At 42.8% G+C, this 17120-nt stretch overlaps 1 protein-coding gene across 1 annotated transcript in view; it reads right to left on the reverse strand.

Moving 5' to 3' along the window:
- Positions 1–17120, reverse strand: part of LOC136694219 (zinc finger protein 850-like) — a 517486-nt gene that overhangs the window by 479582 nt on the left and 20784 nt on the right. The window lies entirely within an intron of this gene.

A 17120-nucleotide genomic window follows, 5' to 3' on the forward strand; every position in this document is an offset into this window, starting at 1 on the left:
TGCACTCCAAGTTCCTCTTCAAAACAACTTTTAGTAAAAAGGCAAACTACAAAGGGCATAAAAAAGAAAAAAGCTCATAAACTACACACTTAAAAATGATATTGTTTCAAATGTTCTTTTGTAAAGGAAATGGTTCTATATAGAACCCTAAACACTCAAAGAACCTTCTGCATGATTAAAGAGTTCTCTGCATCATGAAGGGGTTCCATATTGCACCTTTCAGAAAAGGGTTCTATGCGGCACCAACAAATGGTTCCTGTATCCTCTAACAAGCTTGACATTGTAACAAGAGTAGAAGCCTTTTTTGGTGGAATATAGAACCCTTTTCTAAAAGGTGCTAAATAGAACCATCTATAGCACATTCTTTAACAATCTGAAGAATCCCTTCATGATGCAGAGAACCCTTTAATTATGCAGAATGTTCTTTGTGTGCACAGGGTTCTACATAGAACCATTTCCTTTTTAGCACTATGCCATCTCTCTGAATCTCCGTCTGAGTACAGATACCCAAATCTTAAGGATCATTATTCACTGACTGTATGGAAAATATTCACAATAGTGGTGTTTTCTTCAATAGAACACTTAAAATGACATGTACATGTGTTTGTTTGATCATAAGAATGATTCCATATGCCTCCATCTTAGCGCTGAACATCAAAAACACTAGGAAACACTCACTGTGTTTTTGTCTTGAAACAGTATTTTACACTTCATTTCACTCTGAAGGCAATCATCAGGCGTCCATTTTGTGGCTCAGACGTCTGTGTCTGTGTGTGAACATTTAGCAGAAAAAAACTGTGTTTGAGACAATATTTATTTTGTAGTTATTCAAGTCTGAATCCAGTGTCGCCCCGGTGTCCTTCTGAACATCTCCAAGTGTCCTTTTGGCCTTCAATCTGTAAAAACAGCTTCTACAATGAATCATCTCAAATACACAGTGCTTGGTTTGTTTGTTGGGCGTGACTTAGCTCTATTAGTGTCTGACAGGCCACGCTGGACTCACTGCTCATCCTAAATGTGTTTTCTTTTGGTGTCATTGGGGTCTTAGACCTCTCCAAAGTGCTAAAATACACCACTGGGACACGTGTCTGTTCAAATGCAATGTGAAAGAAAGTCAAGAAGCATGTTCTAGGGTTAGGGTTAGTTATAAACCTTATAAACCCAACTATGTAAAAGAATCAAGCTCAAATAATAAATAAAGTAAATACAAATAAATAAAATATGAAGCAGACCTCGTCTCCGTAACAAAAGAAGAGGCAGAGCTTGACACCTCGGGCTGTTGATGGGTGTCAGTGGTTGAGGTGATAACAGTGGGGGGGGCAGTGCTTTTGGAACCAGAGAGAGAGAGGCCCTTAGTCTCTGAGTTTCTGTGATAGGCTTCCATTCCTCATCACTGCTTGCTTTTGAGTCCAGTTCAGTGTCATTACAAGTCCAATGAAAGCTTAGGCATTACAGGTTGTTTTATGATCATGTAATGTCCCTTGGCCATTGCGAAGATAATCATTAAAACAAGCAAAAACCTAGTGAAATTCTAGTATTCGGGTGCATTCCTCCGTCAAACTGCGCTCCTCTGTGCGCTCCCGGCGCTCTCTCTGTAGCTGCGCAGCGGGATTTTCTCAACTCCTCATTTGTCCGCAGAGTCTTGCGAGGTGTCCAATGAAAGCTTAGGCATTATAGGTTGTTTTATGATCATGTGATGCCCCTTGGCTGGAGGATTTTTTCAAAGTAAGAGCACCCTTTCTGGGGTTCTTATTTTCTCATAGATTACTGTAGGGAAATAGTGGATTATTGTTGATAGGAAGGTCATAGACAGACGAATGAGGGCTTGTTAGTTTCAGGAGAATCTCAGGAATTCAGAGCTTATACATATAGGTTGTATTACTACGTTTTTATTAAAGTAAAAGTCATAAAAACAGTGATAATGAAATATAATTATGTCCTGTAATAAAAACAAATCTAAACAATTGACAGAAAAATGGTTTATCATTTCATAATTCTCTGCCCCTGCCCTTTCATTGGATAACAGATGTATGCCTATTGATTGAAATATATTGGTATAAAAATATAAATATATACAGCCCCCTTCAGATCTCTGCATTTTATCTTTTGGGCACATGATTTTTCTAAAACAGGTGACTTATTAGCCACCACAAACTTTACTGCTCCATTGGAAAAGCACAGGTCCAGTTTACATTTAAAACCTTCAAATGTCTATATCTTATGAATATTAAAGTTATGAATTGGAGAAAATAAAATGTATAAATATAAAACCACCGGTGGTTTGGCGGTGTATTTTAGCTGGTTGAAGCTTACATTATATACGTTTTACTCTGTCCACTCAAAATGGGCAATTTTGGAGATGAGGCTCAGCATCCTCGGGTTGACAGCGCACTTGCGTCCCTTTTCTTTTCATGTGACTTTAGTCCCTTGATCTGGGTTTATTTTGAAGATGCATCTGTTGGGAAAAAAAGTCCAAAGTGCAAGACATTCAGGGTCATGGATAAAGTCTAATTCTAGACTACAAAACATTCAGCAGAAAATATTCAATCGAAAGGGAAATATAGTCCAGAATTGCTACATCCGTGACTGGAACACCCTCGGAGTGTTAATTAATCCTAGCATTAACAAGTCAGACAAAGCAAGTGGTGTCTCTCTTTCAGGGCAATCCAAATAAAAGTAAATCAAATCAAAGTACAAAAACAAACCAGACACTGCAGTAAAATCACTGATCAGGTCTGTCCTCTAATGAAATTAATATTAATATTCAATGAATTCTCAGTCATTTCTCACAGCACACTCAGGCAAGTGGAAACTTTCTCCCTGGAAGATTTTACTGTTACATTTAAAATGACTTCCTGCCACAAACGTTTTAACTAAATACTTCAGACTGAAATTCAGAAGGCTTCAGGTTCTTGGGTCAGCTTTAATATTTCAAACCAGTGATTGGATGGCTGAGATACTCGTTACATTTTGAATGGGCAACAAGAAGCTTTAGTATGAGCATTAAAATAAAATAAATCAGGAATTAGGAAATGCCTTTGTAAAAGTAAAGAACAAAACACTGTTTAAAACCCCCAAAATAAATTGTATTCAGCTCATGGCCTTCCCTTTGATGATAAGTATAGAAACAAAACGATGTTTAAATTAGATAAATGAAACGACTGACATTGATATCCTTAGACTTTTCTTCACATACCTCTGCAAGAACTCCAGTGTAGCTGCAAACACGCTGTGCAGACAATATGAGCAGAACATCGCCTGGAACGCTTTGGTGAAGCTAGGAAGCTGCTCATTTACTACGACTTGGTCCACTGCAATCATGAACATCTTGGCAGAGAGTGGGCTGTCACCTGTGAACAATGCAAAATGAGTCCAATGAGGGCAAGTAATCAAGAATCTGTGTTCTTCACACATTAGTTGACTATGTGTGGTGCACTTCCTGATCAATTACCTGTGCAGATATAATGCTAAAATTTCAACTAACATGATTACTTTAGGCACAACCTACCACAGACCACAATGCAGGGTGTCCATGGTAGCTTTGTAGTGTCAACATCAATTGCAATTGCAGTGTCATCAACATGCAGGAACATCTTGTCTTGCTGCTTTTTGAAATGGGCCAGAAGCATCAGTACAGCTGCACAAGTTTCATCACCTCCTGAGAGGACCTGGCTCAGAATAGTGCCTTCTTTGCTGGATGGTGACGTATGAACAAACTGAAAGTAACACGCAGGATTCTTCTGAACTTTGTGGCTGTGGACTCTTCAAAGCCATCATCAATCTGGACACCTGTTAGCTCCCTAAAATGGAGCCTCATTCCAGCTTCCTGGAAGAGATAAGGCCATTCTTTAAGGATCTCTTTTGTCTCCTTCAGTCCTGACAATATGTCTCTCCTCTCCACCATCAGTCTTTCTATTTTTTGCATCCTTGTCTTTGTTTTTGAAAATTGTAATTAGCTCTTCTTGTTTTTGCTTTTGCAAATGTCTTGTTTCACCAACTGGAAGCTCAGGCTCAGGGTTAATGCAGCCATATGCATCTTTATGAACTTTCTTTGTATTGTCTGGGCTGTAACTTTCAGAAAGCGTTTTTTGGGGACGGGCTACTCTGAAGCTACTTAAAACTAAATCTATGTAAAGCAGTCGTATCACTCTGTGGTTTGTTATCTTTTTAAGAATGACCAAAACAGTAGAAACACTTTCAGTCAATTTGCAGAGCTTGTCAAAGAAAGCTATGTGAAAGCTTTATCATGTTTCAGTCAGTATTAGATGAAAATTACTGCATCAAAGCTTTCCTTGCTTTTCTTCAACACCAGCTTCTGCTGGTGACAGGGTTCAGAAATGTAAGCTGGGCGTTGATGGTCAGTGGTTGAAAGGCTGCTAAGTAATAATTGTAGGCTATGTATTACTTAATGTTATGTTTTCCAAAATATATGATGAAGTGAAACTATGTGTTAATGTATATCATGTATACATATCACTTTCCAGTTAAAAACACGTATCTCCATTTTTGTGGATATTTAGTTTACTAAATTAACTTATTTATTATTATATTTTTTTTTATTTCACAGCCCAGAGATCAGAGCAGCAGCAGCACAGCCCAGAGACCAGTGACGACCCAGAGACGGCGTTTAATGGCCTTCCACGATCCAACAGAGACGTATCAGAGACGTATTGCAGATGAGCACACACTCTATTAAATACGCATTCCAGATGACCTTTGATATGTCCATCAGACGTCTAAGATGTGTTTGTGCTATCAGGGCTTTTAATAGAACTGAGACAAAACTTATTATGAGTAAACAAAACTAAATAACAGAGAAAAGGTTGATTTTACCATAACTATTAGCACCCAAATTACTAATTATTGGCAGAGGCTTGGCAGTTGTTCAATCACCCAAACAGGGCGAGTATTATTTAGCACATTAGCTTTTGCTAACAGGGAACCACAGCTTCAGATAGCGGAGAGATAGTAGCTTGAGCTAGCAGAGACAAGGCACATCTAACAAGCCTTACAGTTACATCCATCCATCCATCCATCCATTATCCACCGCTTATCCGGGTCCAGGTTGCGGGGGAAGCAGTCGAGCAAAGAAACCCAGACCTCCCTCTCCCCAGCCACCGACTCTAGCTCGGTATACCGAGGCATTCCCAGGCCAGTTGAGACATATAGTCAGTTTGCAGCGTGTTCTTGGTCTGCCCCGGGGCCTCCTCCCCGTTGGACATGCCTGGAAAACCTATCCAGGAATGCGTCCAGGAGGCATCCAAACCAGATGCCCGAACAACCTCAACTGGCTCCTCTCGACGTGGAGGAGCAGTGGCTCCAGCGGGAGTCTCTCCCGGATGTCCGAGCTCCTAACCCTGTCTCTAAGGGAGAGTCCAGACATCCTGCGGAGAAAACTCATTTCAGCCGCTTGTACCCGCAATCTCGTTCTTTCGGTCACTACCCAAAGCTCGTGACCATAGGTGAGGGTTGGGACGTAGATTGAACGGTAAATTGAGAGCTTTGCTTTTTTGCTCAGCTCTCTCTTCACCACAACGGACCGGTACAGAGCCCGCATTACTGCTGACGCTGCACCGATCCGCCTGTCAATCTCCCGCTCCATCTTTCCCTCACTCGTGAACAAGACCCCGAGGTATTTAAACTCCTCCACTTGAGGCAGGATCTCACTTCCAACCTGGAGAGAGCACTCCACCCTTTTCCGACTGAGTACCATGGACTCGGACTTGGAGGTGCTGATCCTCATCCCTACCGCTTCACACTCGGCTGCAAACTGGTCCAGCAAGAGCTGGAGGTCCCGGCTCGATGAAGCCAAGAAGACCACATCATCTGCAAAAAGCAGACATGGAATCCTGAGACCACCAAACCGGACACCCGCCGCCACTTGGCTACGCCAAGAAATTCTGTCCATAAAAATTGTGAACAGAACCGGTGACAACGGGCAGCCCTGAAGGAGTCCAACTCTGACTGGAAACCAGTCGGACTTACTGCCAGCCATACGAACCAGACTCCTGCTCTGTTTGTACAGGGACTGGATAGCTCGTAACAAAGAGCCCAGTACCCCATACTCCCTGTATACCCCCCACAGAATACCCCGAGGGACACGGTCGAATGCCTTCTCCAGATCCACAAAACACATGTAGACTGGTTGACCAAACTCCCATGCACCCTCCAGGATCCTAGCGAGGGTAAAGAGCTGGTCCTGTGTTCCACGACCGGGGCGGAATCCGCATTGTTCCTCCTGGATCCGAGGTTCAACTATCAGTCGGACTCTCTTCTCCAGTACCCCCGCATAGACCTTACCGGGGAGGCTGAAGAGTGTGATCCCCCTGGAACACACCCTCCGATCCCCCTTTTTGAAAAGGGGAACCACCACCCCAGTCTGCCAGTCCAGAGGCACTGCCCCCGATGTCCACGCGATGTTGCAAAGACGTGTCAACCAGGACAGCCCCACAACATCCAGAGCCTTGAGGAACCCGGGGTGAACCTCATCCACCCCCGGGGCCCTACCGCCAAGGAGTTTCCCTACCACCTTGGCCACTTCAGCCCCAGTGATAGACGAGCGTCCCCGGAGTCCCCTGAGCCAACCAATCTTGATAGGACTCTTTCTTCAGCTTGACAGCCCCCCTCACCCGGGGTGTCCACCATCGAGTGCGGGGATTGCCACCCCGACAGGCACCGACAACCTTGCAGCCACAGCTCCGTTCAGCCGCCTCAACAATGGAGGTCCGGAACATGGCCCACTCGGACTCAATGTCACCAGCCTCCCCCGGGATGCAGTCGAAGCTCTGCCGGATGTGGGAGTTGAAGATCTTTCTGACAGGTTCCTCTGCCAAATGTTCCCAGCAAATCCTCAGCACACGTTTGGGCCTGCCAGGTCTGTCCAGCATCCTCCCCCGCCATCTGATCCAACTCACCACAAGGTGGTGATCAGTTGACAGCTCAGCGCCTCTCTTCACCCGAGTGTCCAGAACATATGGCCGCAGGTCAGATGATACGACTATAAAGTCGATCATCGAAATGCAGCCTAGGGTGTCCTGATGCCAGGTGTACTTGTGGACAACCTTATGTTCGAACATGGTGTTCGTAATGGACAAACTGTGACGAGCACAGAAATCCAATAACTGAACACCACTCGGGTTCAGATTAGCGGGGCCGTTCCTCCCAATCACGCCCCTCCAGGTCTCATTGTCATTACCCACGTGAGCGGAACCATGGAGTACCCAGAATGAGTGTTCTCCAGCACTCCCACTAGGGTCCCCAAGAATGCATGGTGCTCTGAACTGCTGTTCGGTGCATAAGCACAAACAACAGTCAGAGCCCTTTCCCCAACCTGAAGGCGCAGGGAAATTACCCTCTCGTCCACTGGGGTAAACCCCAACGTACAGGCGCTAAGCCGGGGGGCTATGAGTAAGCCCACACCTGCCTTACGCCTCTCACCCTGGGCAACTCCAGAGTGAAAGAGCATCCAGCCTCTCTCAATGAGATTGGTTCCAGAGCCCATACTGTGTGTCGAGGTGAGCCCAACTATATCTAGCCGGTACCTCTCAACCTCGCGCACCAGCTCAGGCTCTTTTCCCACCAGAGAGGTTACGTTCCATGTTCCAAAAGCCAGTTTCAGTAACCGAGGATCAGAACGCCAGGGCCCCCAAACCCGACCGCCACCCGATCCACAATGCACCAGACCCGGATTACTACCTCTCCCACAGGTGCCACGCTCTAATCAACTAATTAACTCAAAACACCGGCAAAGACCATTAAATGGTTTCTCAGTCTAGTTCTGTAGGCTACACACTTATGGGGAAGACTGCTGACAGTTGTCCTAAAGATGACCACTGACACCTTACACAAGCAGGTCAAGACACAAAAGGTCATTGTAAAGAGGCTGGCTGTTCACAGAGCTCTGTGTCCAAGCTCATTAATAGAGAGTGGCAAAGGGAAGGAAAAAATGTGGTAGAACAAAGTGTACAAGCAATAGGGATAACCACACTCTGGAGAGGACTGTGAAACAAAACCCATTCAAAAATGTGTGGGAGATTCACAAAGACTGGACTGCATCTGGAGTCAGTTCTTGCATACAGATGTATGCAAGACATGGGTTTCATGGGTTGCATTCCTTGTGTCGAACCACTCTTGAACAAGAGAAGCATCTCGCCCCTGGGCTAAAGACAAAAAGGACTGGACTGCTGCTGAGTGGTCCAAAGTTATGTTCTCTGATGAAAGTAAATTTTGCATTTCCTTTGGAAATCAAGCTCCCAGAGTCTGGAGGAAGAAAGGAGAGGCACAGAATCTATGTTGCTTGAGGTCCATTTTAAAGTTTCCTCAGTCAGTGATGGTTTGGGGAGCCATGTCATCTGCTGGTGTTGGTCCACTGTGTTTTCTGAGTTCCAAGGTCAACACAGCTGTGTTACGCTGTGCTGTGTATGTGTGTGTTTTCTCTCTCTCTCACTATCTCTGTAAATGTATAGGTTCTGCAATCTGTTCCAGTCCATGTTTGTTCACCCGTCTAGAGTTCATTCCATGTTCCAGTTCGTGTGTTTGTTCATCGTCCTGACTCCGGTCCACCATCCAGTCCATGTGTTGTCTGTCATCACTTCGTCTACGTCATCTCGGCGGGAGTCATAAATACGTGTCTGTGTACGATGTTAGGAAGCTTTTGTTTTGTGCTGTAATTTGTATTGTGTATATTGAATTCTGTTTGCCTGGTTTTGACTTTGATCCATTCCTATTTCGACTATTTCGACTTTTGAATACTGATGCTAGAGATATCTTTTGTAAATTATTGTAACACTGTGTATATATTTCACCAGAGTAGGGTTGGCTGCCGTTTGTTTTGGGAGTGGGTTTTGTGTGTGTTTTTGTGGATAGACAGGGAGGAAGGTAAGGTGTTGTCTTTTGTTTCCTTTTGTTTACACTTAGGTAAGTTAGAGTTGTTTGTGGGTCAGTTAGGAGGGGTGTTTGTTTGTTGTTTTTGTCGGCTAAAGGCCATCCTGAAGTTCACTGGTGTTTGGTTTCATTGTACATATCACATTTACAATATATATTCTATTCATTATTCATTCTGTGTTTCCATTTGTGTCCTTTTTGTTTCACCATTTACATCTGTTACAGTTATTCTCTTCACATATATTAATTTCAACACATCCCTCATTCTGTTACGGCTCAACCCTAGACTGGGTCGTAACAGAATTTGGGGGCTCGTCCTATTTTCATTTTCTGGTTGTTTTTTGTTGTTTTTTCTGGCTGGTGGTTTTCTTTTTTGTGGGGGGGTGAGGATGGCTAGTTTTGATTTGTCCACGTTTGCTCTTTGCCCCACTTTGGAGGTGTTTGATACATGTCGTGTTGTCGATCTGCTTTTGATAGCGGATTTATTTTCTGTTAGAGTTCCTCGCTCTGCTCCAAAACGGGAGATTAAGGAGGCATTGGAGGCCCAGTTAATTAGCAGGGGAATTTTGCCTGAGAGGGGGGGTTCTCCGGGTGTTGCTTTGAGTCCAGCTCGGAGTACGGACGCAGCAGAGGCCGTGGACGACTCTGAGTTTCTGCCGCGCATAGATCCCGGTGTTTCCCTCTCTCCTGTGTTAGATCCGCGCTTGGCCATACGGCTTAAAGAGCTAGAGCTGGAAATAAAGATTCAGGAGCGTGAGGCAGAGTTACTCCGGTTTAAGGCAGTGCAAGTTGAAGCTGAGAAGGAGCTTGCATTAAAACTAATGAGTCTGGGGGATTATAAGCCTGTCCCTCTCCCTCGCAGTGCGGCCTCTCCCACGGCGCACTTTCCTGCTCCTGATAGCGTTCAGGCACCGGCCACGCCACCGGTTCCCAAGCCCCGCTCTCCAGCTCGCTCATCGGCCGTAAGTACAGCGCGGATTTTGATGTGAGTCGGCAGATCGGTCTGGTTCCTGCTTTCAGGGAAAATGAGGTGGACGCCTATTTTCCGATTTTTGAGCGGATCGCTACCACTCTTAGTTGGCCTAAAGGCTTGTGGTCTCTGCTGCTCCAGTGTAAGTTAGTGGGCAAGGGTCAGGAGGTTTGTTCGTCTCTCTCGCTGGAGCAGAGCTTGGATTATGACGTTGTGAAAAGTACGATTCTTCGGGCGTATGAATTAGTTCCAGAAGCATACAGGCAGAATTTTAGACATCTTACAAAAACCCCCAGCCAGACGTATGTGGAATTTGCCAGAGAAAAGTCTCTGTTGTTTGATCGATGGTGTGTGGCTAGTGATGTCACGACATTCGAGCAGTTTAAGGAGTTGGTGCTCCTGGAGGATTTTAAAAACAATCTTCCTGATAAAATTGTAGTGTACCTCAATGAACAAAAAGTCACTAATCTGTCTGTTGCAGCTACTTTGTCTGATGAATTCGTTCTCACACATAAAACAAACTTTGTCCCGAGTTCTCAGCGTGACATGTCTCACCGCACCCCCACTTCACAACCTGCCGTTAGCTTCTCTCAATCTAATGTTTCTGAAAATAGAGAATGTTTCTATTGCCATGCTGTTGGTCATTTAATTGCTGCTTGTCCCGTTTTAAAACGTAAAGAAGCCCGCAATTTAGCCCCAAAGAAAGTTAACGCTGTTGGTTCGTTACATAAGACCCCTGATAGTGACAGTTCGTCTGAACAACCCTCGGTAGAAGCACTGTTTAAACCGTTTACATTTTCTGGATTTGTTTCTTTTGGTGATACGGGAGATAAACAGTCTATTCAGATTTTAAGAGACACTGGTGCTGCACAGTCTCTTATTTTAGACAGTGTTTTACCTTTTTCTGACTCTAGTTATTGTGGTAGTGACGTTTTAATCCAAGGGATTGAGTTAGGAGTTGTCCGTGTGCCGCTCCACAGAGTTTATTTGGTAACGCCTGAGTTTTCGGGTGTCGTTAAAGTTGCAGTTCGTTCACAACTTCCAGTAAATGGAGTATCGTTTATTTTAGGTAATGACCTGGCTGGTGATAAATTGTTTACACTACCTGAGGTGGTTTCTGAACCCCTCTCTGCTGTAGAGAACTCATCTGTTTTTACATCCTGTGTTCTCACTCGGGCTCAAAAGAGAAAGTTTGAGGATGTAGTAGGGTTATCAGACTCCTTTTTAAGTAAAGATGACCCATTCTGTGATGCTTCTGTTACGACTAGTGGTGATAAAGGGACAGATATTTGTAACATTAATTACACCGATACGCGAATTACTCGTACGAAGCTTGCTGCTGCTCAGAAGTCAGATCCCACGATTAAACGCTGTTTTGATTCTGCACTTGATGTATGTCCTGATAAACCCTTTAGTCCCTATATTGTTGACAATGATGTCTTAATGAGAAAATGGTCTCCCCCTTCTTCGTTGGATGGTTGTGCTGATGTGTGTCAAATAGTTGTTCCCCAGCCCTTTAGATCTCAAGTTTTGTCCCTAGCTCATGACCATCCCTGTTCTGGACATCTCGGCATTCGTAAAACGTATCAGCGTGTTCTTAGGTATTTCTTTTGGCCCACAGTAAAATCAGATGTTACCCAGTTCTGTCGCACCTGCCATACATGTCAGCTCGTGGGGAAACCTAACCAGATTATTCAGCCTGCCCCACTTCACCCCATACAGATAACATGTGAACCGTTCGAACGTCTGCTGATTGACTGTGTGGGCCCTTTGCCAAAATCTCGCTCAGGGAACAGTTATTTACTTACTTTAATGTGTGCTGCTACTAAATTTCCAGAGGCTGTTCCCATCCGATCTTTACATTCAAAAGTTATTGTTAAGGCTTTGATTAAGTTTTGTACTACGTTTGGTTTACCTAAGGTGATACAGTCTGACCAGGGTTCCAATTTTATGTCTCGGCTATTTTCTCAGGTAATGAAAGAGCTTAACATTAAACATCAGGTGTCTAGTGCATATCACCCAGAGTCACAGGGCGCACTTGAACGTTTCCACCAAACTCTTAAAAACATGTTAAGGACTTTCTGTCTTGAGGTTGGTAAGGATTGGGATGAGGGGGTTCCACTCCTTTTATATGCAGTTAGAGACGCTGTGCAGGAGTCCACTGGGTTTAGTCCTGCTGAGCTAGTGTTTGGCCATGTGATAAGAGGTCCATTAAAGGCCTTGCAAGAGCAGTGGTTGTCTCCCAGTTCGCATACACATGCCAAGCCTGTCCTAGAGTATGTTTGTTCCCTTAGAAAGCGCATGAGGTTAGCTCATGATGTTGCCAGACGTGCTTTAGAGTCCTCCCAAAATAAAATGAAAGAGCGCTATGACAGAGATGCAGTGCACCGTTCTTTTCAGGTGGGTGACCAGGTTTTAGTTTTGCTGCCTGTGGTAGGCTCCTCCCTACACACTCGTTTTGCTGGTCCCTATGAAGTGAAAGAAAAATTAAGTGACACAAATTATGTAATTATGACTCCGGATAGAAAAAGGAAAACTCGTGTTTGCCACATTAACCTTTTAAAGCCTTACCTCTCTCGTGCCCCTCATCTGTCTTCTTCCTCCGTAGTTGCCTCTGTGGCAAATGTGTCTCCCACTGAGTATTCTCCTGAATCTGATGAACTACACATAGGCCGCTATAGTCTCCCATGTGCCCGTTTGCCCAATTCAGAAGCTCTTCTACACTTAGATAATAAAATAGCTCACTTACCTTCTGATATCCAGGCAGATATTAAGACCATTATTTACAAATATCTTTCTTTGTTTTCTGATGTTCCCTCATGTACCTCTGTAATTGAACATGACATTGATGTTGGCGATCATGGTCCCATTAAACAACACCCCTATCGTGTGAATCCAGCTAAGCGTGCTATCTTAAAACAAGAAACACAGTATCTGTTTAAAAATGGTCTTGCCATACCCAGCTCTAGCCCTTGGTCCTTCCCTTGTTTGTTGGTACCTAAGCCAGATGGTACTTACCGTTTCTGTACTGACTTCAGAAAGGTTAATGCAGTCACTAAGCCTGATTCTTTTCCTCTGCCCCGCATGGAGGATTGTTTTGATCAAGTTGGTTCTGCAAAGTTTGTAACAAAACTTGATTTACTAAAAGGTTATTGGCAAGTGCCACTTACCTCTCGTGCTTCAGAGATTTCTGCCTTCGTCACTCCAGATACTTTTATGCAATACATAGTCATGGCCTTTGGACTCCGAAATGCACCTGCTACTTTTCAGAGATTAATGAATTGTGTATTGGCTGATGTACCTAACTGTGCAGCTTACCTAGATGATGTTGTGGTATATACTGACACATGGGACCAGCACCTGGAAATTTTAGAATCAGTTTTCACTCGTCTACATAATGCTTCTCTTGTTCTGAATTTAGAAAAATGTGAATTTGGTAGAGGAGTTGTTTCTTACCTTGGGAAAATAGTAGGTCAGGGTCAAGTGAAGCCATTAGATGCCAAGGTGCAAGCCATTAATGCTTTCCCAGTTCCTAAGACAAGGCGTGAACTAAGACGTTTCTTAGGTATGGCTGGATATTATAGATGTTTTTGTAAAAATTTCTCTGTTTTAGTGTTACCGCTTACCAATCTTCTGAAACAGAATGTCTCTTTTGTTTGGTCCTCTGAGTGTCAGACAGCTTTTGACGCTGTGAAGCTGCTGCTTAGTAATGCCCCTGTGCTTGCAGCACCTGACTTTAATAAGCCTTTTAAATTAGAGGTAGACGCAAGTGATACTGGAGCGGGTGCTGTCCTCTTACAAGGTGAAGATCACATTGACCATCCGGTTTCCTTCTTTTCTAAGAAGTTTTTAAAACATCAGTTAATGTACAGCACCATAGAGAAAGAGACACTCGCCTTATTATTAGCACTTCAACACTTTGAAGTATATATTGGTAATAGTTCTGTTCCAGTCACCATTTACACTGACCACAATCCACTAACTACTTTTAGGTACACTAACTATCCTGTGCAAGACAACAAAAACAAAGACAATGTCCTAACCTTACTCCCTTGCTGTGTATAAACAGAGACAAACCCCAGTTCCCAAAACAAAAACGGCAGTCACTCCCTACAACTGGTATACGATTACAAATATGTACAATTACAGACAGGCAACACTCACAAAAAACATTAAACAATTAACAATTCAACACTAAGCGATTTCAACAGCACAAAATGTAAACAGTCGAGTGAGGAAGCATTCCTCCCGTGTGTGACGTAACCCTCTCTTTTATAGCCGATGGTTGAAGCCAAACCATGGACCCAGATTCCGGCATCCGGCATGCAGTCACTCAGGAACCCAGGACTGGAGAGAACATCCATGCCCATAACAGCTGTTACGACCCAGTCTAGGGTTGAGCCGTAACAGAATGAGGGATGTGTTGAAATTAATATATGTGAAGAGAATAACTGTAACAGATGTAAATGGTGAAACAAAAAGGACACAAACGGAAACACTGAATGAATAATGAATAGAATATATATTGTAAATGTGATATGTACAATGAAACCAAACACCAGTGAACTTCAGGATGGCCTTTAGCCGACAAAAACAACAAACAAACACCCCTCCTAACTGACCCACAAACAACTCTAACTTACCTAAGTGTAAACAAAAGGAAACAAAAGACAACACCTTACCTTCCTCCCTGTCTATCAACAAAAACACACACAAAACCCACTCCCAAAACAAGCGGCAGCCAACCCTACTCTGGTGAAATATATACACAGTGTTACAATAATTTACAAAAGATATCTCTAGCATCAGTATTCAAAAGGGCAAAAACAAACTCGTAGTCGAAATAGGAATGGATCAAAGTCAAAACCAGGCAAACAGAATTCAATATACACAATACAAATTACAGCACAAAACAAAAGCTTCCTAACAGCGTACACAGACACGTATTTATGACTCCCGCCGAGATGACGTAGACGAAGTGATGACAGACAACACATGGACTGGATGGTGGACCGGAGTCAGGACGATGAACAAACACACGGACTGGAACATGGAATGAACTCTAGACGGGTGAACAAACATGGACTGGAACAGATTGCAGAACCTATACATTTACAGAGATAGTGAGAGAGAGAGAAAACACACACATACACAGCGCAGCGTAACACCCCCTCCCACAAATACAAGGAACAGAACATTAACACCTAGACAGAGCATCTGCAACAACATTATCTACACCCTGCTTGTGACAGATAAACAAAGAGAAACCCTGAAGTATGAGAGACCATCGCATTAATCGCTGGTTTGAGTTACACATACGGCTAAATAAAGTTAGTGTGGGGTTTGTTTGTTGTTTTGGCCTGGGTCACTCCTGAAGTCAATTTTCTTGTCACTAAACTGTATCAATCACCTTAATACATTTCACAAAACTGTTCTAAGTTGTAGTTTTTTTGCACTCATCACACTGTCTGTTATTTCATTTTTTGTGTTGCGGTCTGCCCTAGACCAGGTCGTAACACAGCCATCTACCAGAAAGTTTTAGAGCACTTCATGCTTCCTGCTGCTGACCAACTTTTTGGAGATGCAGATTTCATTTTCCAACAGTTTCCAACGACTTGCTACCTGCACACAATGCCAAATCTACCAGAACCTGGTTTAAGGACCATGGTATCCCTGTTCTTAATTGGTGAGCAAACTCGCCTGACCATAACCCCATAGAAAATCTATAGGGTACAGTGAAGAGGAAGAAGCAATACGCCAGACCCAACAATGCAGAAGAGCTGAAGGCCATTATCAGAGCAACCTGGGCTCTCATAACACCTGAGCAGTGCCACAGACTGATCAACTCCATGCCACACTGCATTGCTGCAGTAATTCAGGCAAAAGAAGCCCCAACTAAGTATTGAGGGCTGTACTTGCTCATACTTTTCAGTTGGCCAGCATTTCTAAAAATACTTTTTTTTTTTGTATTAGACTTAAGTAATATTCTAATTTTCTGAGATACTGAATTTGGGTTTTTCATTAGTTGTCAGTTATAATCATCAAATTAAAAGAAATAAACAGTTGAAATATCAGTCTGTGTGTAATAAATGCATATAATATACAACTTTCACATTTTGAATGGAATTACTGAGATAAATCAACTTTTTCATGATATTTTAATTTTATGACCAGCACCTCTATGTGCTAATAATGATGAGTCTGCAAATTTCTATGAGTCTTCCAGCATTCTAGACATGTCAAATATGCATTTAAATATACTGCTTTATGATAAAACTCAGTTATATTTGTTTGGAGATGAGATCAATGAACAAATATCAGATCAGCTTCATCCAGACAATTGTCTGCCCTTGGGGGTGCTATGGAGCTCCTAATCCACTCCCAAACCCATGCTCTATGAAAATTATAATTTGTATTATAACAATGTCTCAAAAACATGTGACTTCTTCCACTGTGGTATCTACAATATTATTACTTATATTTATATTCAATTCCTTACTTTATATTTAAAAAATATTTAATTTCATGATTTTCATTAAAATGTCTTCTATTGTTTACAAAAGAGAGAACAGTGATGCTTGTGAATATCAATAAATAAAGAAATAAAGTAACAAACAAGCAAGTTGTGTCCTTTAAAAAGATTTAAAAAAATTTTAAAAAGAGTAATTTGTCATAATATCAAAAGATAACTCGAGTGACGTCTGTGGATTAAAAAAAAACAGTTTAATATCCTACAGAGGGCAAACTAAAAGCATAAACATGAAAGTCTGAGGACAAGTCAAGTCAAAGGACAAAACCAAAGAGAAAAATAGAAACAATAGAAAAGCTCTGGATGCACAGATAAGGCAATACTCTTAAACAATCTTAACCAACACTGTATTTAAATACACTGTCTAATGAGCATGAAGGAGAAACAGGGGTGATTGATATTCAGGAGATTTGGAGCAGTGAAAAGATCTCAGATAAGTGGAGGTGGTCATGTGATACTGCTGAGGATTCTGGGAATACCATCCTTCTTGTTCATTTTCAGTGAAAGTCCAGAGAGTCATCTGAAGATCATAGGATGGGAATCTTTAGAGTAAGATACACATAATTATAATGTTTGTACTCAGAACACTGTAATATCACCTGAGTGACTCTACTATAGACTTAGATGCAATATGAAAATGGACCAAATCATTATAATTCAACTGGTTTTGAACTTATAATAAATGCTTTTCCACGGCACACTTGTCTTGCTGCAGTGATAAGCAGGCATGCCCTTCAT

The sequence above is a fragment of the Hoplias malabaricus genome, chromosome 4, assembly GCF_029633855.1.
Source record: "Hoplias malabaricus isolate fHopMal1 chromosome 4, fHopMal1.hap1, whole genome shotgun sequence".
In the NCBI taxonomy this organism is placed as follows: domain Eukaryota; kingdom Metazoa; phylum Chordata; class Actinopteri; order Characiformes; family Erythrinidae; genus Hoplias; species Hoplias malabaricus.